The 7,356-nt window shown below is 48.0% G+C and overlaps 1 pseudogene; it reads right to left on the bottom strand.

Annotated features, from left to right (window-relative positions):
- Nucleotides 1-2,795: 2,795 nt before the first annotated feature.
- LOC116543680 lies at nucleotides 2,796-4,525 on the bottom strand (annotated as a pseudogene).
- Between the last annotated feature and the right edge of the window lie 2,831 nt (nucleotides 4,526-7,356).

The raw sequence follows: 7,356 nt of genomic DNA, 5'->3' as shown, positions 1-7,356 counted from the left end.
CCATGCCCAGCTAATTTTTTGTAGTTTTAGTAGAGACGGGGTTTCACCATGTTGACCAGGATGGTCTCGATCTCTTGACCTTGTGATCCACCCGCCTCGGCCTCCCAAAGTGCTGGGATTACAGGCTTGAGCCACCACGCCCGGCCTAGGAAGTATAATCTTTATTTTCCAGGAGACAAAACTGAGGCTTACAATTATTTCTTAACTCTAGAGTTACACAGCTGCTACCAAAACAAGTGCCCCTCCCAGCAGCCTCCCCGCTTCCGGGTTCATCAAATTCAACCCCCTATTTCTACCCCCACATCTGTGTGGAAGAATGTACACACACACACACACATACACACATACACACACACACTCTTCTGTGATATTCCATCTGCCTAGGCCAGGAGCTCATCATGACTAACCAAATGCAATAACTATTCCCTGACCAAACCTGTTATTGAACATCTCTATGATTTGGGAAATAGTTTCTGATTTCACACTGATGAGGGTCACACTGAGGTCTCAAGAGAAGTAATAATTACAAAGCATCGTAATCTACGTGGGTATGATGTTCAGATATATCCAGCCCTTTGAGATGCTCTGCTGAAGGTGGTTGAGCTGCAAAGTACTATTGACAGATGGTCATCTTGGTCCATGGTCATTAATAATGATATTTTGTACTTTTGTGTTTGTGCTAAGGGTGGTTTCAAAAGCTGGAAGAAGCTTATCAATTTCTAGGTATGCAAATATCTCTTTCATAATGTATGTGTGGGAGTGTGTGTATGTAAATATATACACATATTCACATATAAATGTGTATATACATATCTACATATATATTTATAGTATACTAATTAAAAGGTAAATTCTTAATGATCCATGAAAAGAGAATGGCAGGCCATGTGTAGTGGCTCACACTTTCACACTTGTAATCCCAGCACAGCGGGAGGTTGAGGAGGGAGGATCACTTGAGCCCAGGAGTTTGAAACTGGCCCGGGAAACATGATGAGACCCCATCTCTATAACAAATACAAAAATTAGATGGGCATGGCGGCTTGTACCTAGGGTCCCAGATACTCAGGAGGCTGAGGTGAGAGGATGACTTAAGCTAAGAAGGCAGAGGTTGCAGTGAGCCGAGATCACACCACTGTGCTTCAGCCTGAATGACAAAGCAGTAACTTGCCTCAAAAAAAAAGAAAAAAGAAAAGAAACAAGAAAAAATTGGTATCCCAGAAAACTTTAAAATGTCAATATATTTACAAATGTATATAAGCATTGTATATTAATCAAAAAGTAAATTCTTAATACTTCATGGCAAGCAAACGACAGGCCATGGATGGCTCATGCTTGTAATCTCAGCACGTTGAGGGGCCCAGGTAAGAGGATTGCTTGTGTCCAAAAGTTTAAGGCTAGCCTAAGCAACAGAGTGAGAACCAGCCTTTCAAAGAAAATCAGAAATTAGTCAGGGATGGCGGCATATGCCTGTAGTCTACGCTAGCTACTCAAGACGCTGACTTGGGAAAATCAGTGGAGGCCAAAAGGCCAAGGCTGCAGTGGAGTCATGATCACACGGCGACACCCAAGCCCAGGTGGCAGAGCAAGACCTAAGGAAAAAAAATTAACTGTAAAAATAGAAAAAAAGACATGAAATGAGAAGGTACCACATCCAGGGCAAAGACAAACAGCCCAAGCAGAGGCCCATTCGCCTCCGAACCCCCAGAAGACAAGAAGAACCATTAGACACTAAATAAAAGAGACGTCGCTGTAAAAAAACGCAGGCAGAATTTACTACAAATCTGTCAAAACTACACTCTCCAGGTTAAAAGTAGAGGCAGGTGTTTAGCCAAGGCACACTGCTAAAAAGTGAACAAATGAGAGTCCAGGGAAGATTTGGGCTTCTTTATGCTGTTGACAATCAAAGACCTATAGAGCTGGATCCAGAAGAGGCCACTGTGAGGCAAGTGCAGGGCAGAAAAAACTACCCTGAGGCAGGAGCTGATCCTGGAGTGTCCACTAAGAGGCAGACGAGAAGCCTGCGGAAGCCATGGTGAGGCACAGGCTGGTATAAGAAAGGCTGCTGTGAAAAAAACAGCTGAATCTTGAGAGGCAGATGTGACACTGAGGATGGGGCTGAAGAGGCCACTGTGAGGCAAACGAAAGACCTGCCAAAATGGCTGAAAAACAGGTAGTAAGGCCAGAAAAGGCCCACATAGGAATAGCTGCCCTGAAGAGGCTGTGGTCAGGCAGGAGCTGGGTCTGTCCGGGCCGCCGGTAGGCCGAAGGAAGGCCTTGAAAGCCTGACTTGGAAAAAAAACTAAAGTTGACAAAGGCTGCTGGGAGCTGGGCAGGTGCTGGGACAAACGGGCCTGGAGAGGAAGCCGGGAGGCAGCACCTTGGCCTGGAGAGGCCACGAGAGGCATGAGCTGGGCCTGAAGGGGCCACCAAAAGCCTTCCAAGAACTGGGCCTGGAAGGTGCTCTGAGGAACGAGCTGGACCTGCAGAGGCCACTTACTGGGATGCAGGAGCTGGGCCTGCAGAGGCTGCCATGTCCGTACCTCCCCAGCCTGGCACACCTTGTCTCTCCATCCATGCCCTGCCCCTGCCATCCATGTACCAGACAGTGGCCAGCTGGTCTTTCTACAGCAGACTGGACTAGGGCCCTTCCCTACCCACAGCTCTCAGAGCTAAAGTTGGACTTAAGCCTCACATGGTTTGCCTTGGCATTGAGAGCTCTTTCCCCTTTGGCACTGGCTCATCCAGAGCACTCACAGTGCAGGGAAGGGCAGGAACCCCCTTCCTCAAATGTGGATTTGGTGCACAACTGGGTATGAGATGGTGATTTCCCTAAGAAGAAACAGGGCTGAGGTGGGGTAATTTTCTGGGTTCAGTGTTAGACCTCCAGAGTGCAAGCTTCCTTTGAGACACCAAATGGAGGGGTCCAGCTGGCAGCTGGCTCCTGGTCTGGAGCTTCAGGGAGAGGTCTCAGCTCAGAGCCACATTCAAGAGCCAGCTTAAATGCAGCCTCCTGCAGGGAACCCCCATACTCTGGATCTTTTGCCAAGTGGCATTTGGGTCTTCATGTCATCTCCCTTCCATGCCTGGGAGTAAAGGTGAGGTGCAGGGACTTAGGCTTGTGTACTCTGGTTCCGTCAGGGAGGATGTGTCAAGTAGGTGCGGCTTGGAAAGACGGAGACTCAGGACAGTCAAGGACACATGAGCAGGTGAGCCTGGGAGCAGGAAAACAGATGAGTGAGCAGGGGCACATGCCGGGGCAGGGGAGCAGGTGGGAGAACTGGGGAATGAGGGTGCTGGAGAGGTGGGGGTGGGATGTGGGCAAAGGGGCTGCCTGGCTGTCCAGGCTCAGGAGTCAATTACATCCTTCCACAAGGGCCAGCTCACCTGGCCACCCCAAAGCCCTTCCTCTGTGGGTGGGACCAGAGGGCCCAGAGCGGGGATGACTCAGTTAAGCAGGGCTGAGGCGGACTTGTAGGGTGCTGGGCTGGACTCCTGAACGTGGGGAGCAGCTGACACCCTGCCCACTGCACCCACTTTCCAGCTGGCTGCCTCTCTGAGCGGATGCAATACTGGGTGCCTTGTGAAACATGCTCCTAGTGCACCTGCCACCTGCTGCGCCTCTGGGACTGCCCTGGGCTCTCCAGAGGGGTTGCTGTGGAGGCTGGGTCTAGATTTTGAGCCTTGTCGCTCGTACCTTGCTCCCCTCCCTCAGAGGCCACTGCTTGAGTACCCCTTAAGCCAGTCTATCCCCAGGGTACAGCTGGGTTTGTTCCACAGCCCTTCATGGCCGTATCTATTTGGACTGACTGCTCATTTCACAGAGAGGGGTGTATCTTGCCCCAGCTCATCTGGCATGTCTAAAGCAACTGTGGGGTCAGAATCTGCAGCTCCCAGCCCCCAGCCCTGCAGCATTAGGGGATACTGGACCCCACATCTCTGAAGTCCCATCGGGCTGGTGCGAGCAGGCTCCTGAGTCCAGGGCTGCTCTGCAGTTTGTGGGGATCACACTCCAGCTTCAGGCCCACCTGATGTGCTCTGGCTGCTCACCTTTGGGCCTGTCCTGCCTCTCAGATTTTGGCTGACCCAGAGGGCCTCTCCCTCATCTTGACCACCAGCTACGGGCTCTGACTTAGAGGTTCCCAGAACCTTAGACCATTTGACTTAAGCCCCCTGTTTCTCAGCTGGGGAAACTGGGACCAATGAGGGGAAGCAACTTTCTCATGGTCCCCCAGCAAGTGAGAGACAGAACTGGGTCTAGGAACGTCTTTCTGACAGAGGTCCTCCCTGACCCCTGAGCCTTCTTTGGTGTCTTCTTAACTTCCCCTAAGGAGACCTCCCTGCGGAGGCTGGAAATGGTGCTGTCCAGGGCGGTGTGTGCCCGTGACTGTGCCTGTGTCAGTACTTGTGAGTGTGTTGGGGGGCGGGGATGAGGGGTGGGAATAAACAGCAGCATGCTAGGGGCTGTGATGTACTCCAGCTCACCCCCCAACAAGGGCCCGGGGGAGCCCTGCCCAGCGCAGCACATGCTTAGGCTTTTCAATCTGCTGAATGCCTGTGAGGCTGGCTGGGCTAAGAAGACAAAGGACAGGGCTTTCCTTTACAGATGGCAAGCATGATCCCGGATGGGTGGAAGCTTCTACAGCAGCTTTGGGGGTCACATTCCAGCCCATGGGCTGACAGTTAAGCAGAGAAGCCACCTCTAGGAGTCAGTCATGATCCAGTGAGTCTGATAAGGACAGGTGAAACCCTGTCTCTAATAAAAATACAAAAAAGTTAGCCAGGTGTGGTGGCAGGTGCCTGTGATCCCAGCTACTCTGGAGGCTGAGGCAGGATAATCGCTTGAACCCAGGAGGCAGAGGTTGCAGTGAGCTGAGATCACACCACTGCACTCCAGCCTGGGCGACAAGAGCGAGATTCCGTCTCAAAAAAAAAAAAAAAAAAAAAAAGGATACTGGAGGGTGGGGGAGCCTGCTGCTGATCTGTGTCTGTATCCCTGGCTTTATGGGGTGTATGCCTCCACAGTATCCCCAGGACAGGAGCTTCCAAGCGCCGTAAAACCTGGAGGCCACTGCAAAACTGTAGAAGTCAGACTAACAAAGGTGATAAGATGGAATAGGTTTTTATAAAAGTTTGATGAGTATTTGTATAATAAAAGAAAAAGAAGACCTATCTATCTACTGAGAATAATATAATCTTGGTGCAAAACTGGAACAAGGATGTACAAGGAAACTTCATGATAGAACAGTCTGAACAATGGGTCTTTGTCACAGGGAGAGGGCACAGGGCAGTGCTTAGTGACGGCCTCTGGAGCCAGGCAATCCAGATTTGTATTTCTGCTGCCACTACCTACCTTCCCTGTGACCTTAGGGAAAATGACTTGCCTTCACTGCGCCTTAACTTCCTTGTATATAAAGGGGAAATAAGCTTTACAATAAGCCTTCTAGGATGAAATGAAATACTTCAAGGAAATTAACTTAATACTATCCAAAACATCGAAAACCAAATAGAAGTTAGCTGTTGTTAACTTTTATGAACATGAATTCCAAATTTTATATAAAATAATACCAAGTCGAATACAGTAATGTACACACACACACACATACAAATAATGCATCATGGCGAATTTGTTTTTATTACAATGATGCAAGGGCAGAGTCAACACATAATGCAGTAAAACCAACATACCATCTTGTTTTGTTTTTGTTTTTTGGGTTTTTTGTTGTTGTTGTTGAGACAAGGTCTCTCTGTCACGCAGGTTGGAGTGCAGTGTTGAGATCTTGGCTCACTGCAACCTCCCCCTTCCCGGCTGAAGCAGTCCTCCCCACAAGTCTTCCAAAGTTTTGGGATTACAAGTGTGCACCACCACCCCGGGCATTGCTATTTACTATTTTCCTTAGTAAATAGCAATTATCACACTTAATGGTAAAATTTTAGAAGGAATTTTCATCAAAGTTAGGACATAGACAAGGGTAGCTTCTATCACTGTCCGTAGCTTCTATCACTGAACATGGCACTGGAGGTCCTAGGCAATGTGGTCAGCTGATACATAGGAAGTTGCTGTTTTTAATTAATTAATTAATTTTTAGGTTATGAGATACCCAATATCAGAAATGTATGTGAGTCAACCTATAATAGAAATAAATCGGCCGGGTCAGATGGATCATTCCTGTAATTACAGCATTTTGGGAGGCTGAGGTAGGCAGATCACCGGAGGTTAGAAATTGGAGACCAGCCTGGCCAACATGGTGAAACATCTCTACTAAAAATACAAAGATTAGCTGGGTGTGAGGGCGCATGCCTATAATCCCAGCTACCTGGGAGGCTGAGGCAGAAGAATCACTTGAACCTGGGAGGTGGAGGTTGCAGTGTGTGGAGATCATGCCACTGGACTCCAGCTTGGGTGACAGAGACTCTGCAAGAAAGAAAGAAAGAGAAAGAAATCACCATGCGTGGTGGCTTACACCTGTACTCCCAGCACTTTGGGAGGTCGAGGCAGGAGAATCGCTAGAACCTGGGAGGTGTAGGTTGCAGTGTGTGGAGACGATGCTACTGCACTCCAGCATGGGTGACAGAGTGAGACTCTGAAAAAAAAAAACAGAGAGAGGAAGGAGGGCAGGAGGGAGGAAGGGAAGGAGGGAGGAAAATCAACCAGGCGTGGTGGCTCACACCTGTACTTCTAGCACTTTGGGAGGCCTAGGTGGGCAGGTCACCTGAGATTAAGAGTTGGAGACAATCTTGGCCAAAATTCTGAAACCCTGTCTCTACTAACACACATACAAAAATTAGCCAGATGTGGTAGTGGGCTCGTGTAATTTCACCTACTCAGGAGGCTGAGGCAGAAGAATCTCTTGAACCTAGGAGGTGGACGTTGCAATGAGCCAAGATTGTGCCACTGCACTCCAGCCTGGGTGACCGAGTGAGACTCTGTCTCAAAAAAAAAAAAAAAAAAAAAAAAAAAAAAAAGAAACATGAAGAAACGAAATTTTTAAATTGGAAAGAAGAAAATTACCTGTATTTGCAGACCATATGATTGCCTATGCAGAAAATCCGGGAGAATATACTGATAAATTATTTGAACTAGTAACAGAGTTTGCAGGTTTTTTGAATTCAAGATCAGCTTAAAAAAAAAAAAAACAAAAAACTATTAGCATTCCTGTACATCAGAAATAACAAATTAGAAAATGTAATAGAAAAAGAGATTCTATTCACAATAGCAACAAAACCCTGAGAATACATCTAGCAAACTGTCCACAGACCTTCCATGAATAGTATTGCTAAAGCCGGAATGTGTCTCCCCAAATTCCTGTTAAAACTTAACTGCCAGGATGAGAGTATTAAGTGGGACTTTTCAGAAGT

The sequence above is a fragment of the Sapajus apella genome, unplaced genomic scaffold (genome assembly GCF_009761245.1).
Source record: "Sapajus apella isolate SASKATOON/1434 unplaced genomic scaffold, GSC_monkey_1.0 scaffold192, whole genome shotgun sequence".
In the NCBI taxonomy this organism is placed as follows: domain Eukaryota; kingdom Metazoa; phylum Chordata; class Mammalia; order Primates; family Cebidae; genus Sapajus; species Sapajus apella.
This window is presented reverse-complemented; position numbering and strand designations above follow the sequence as displayed.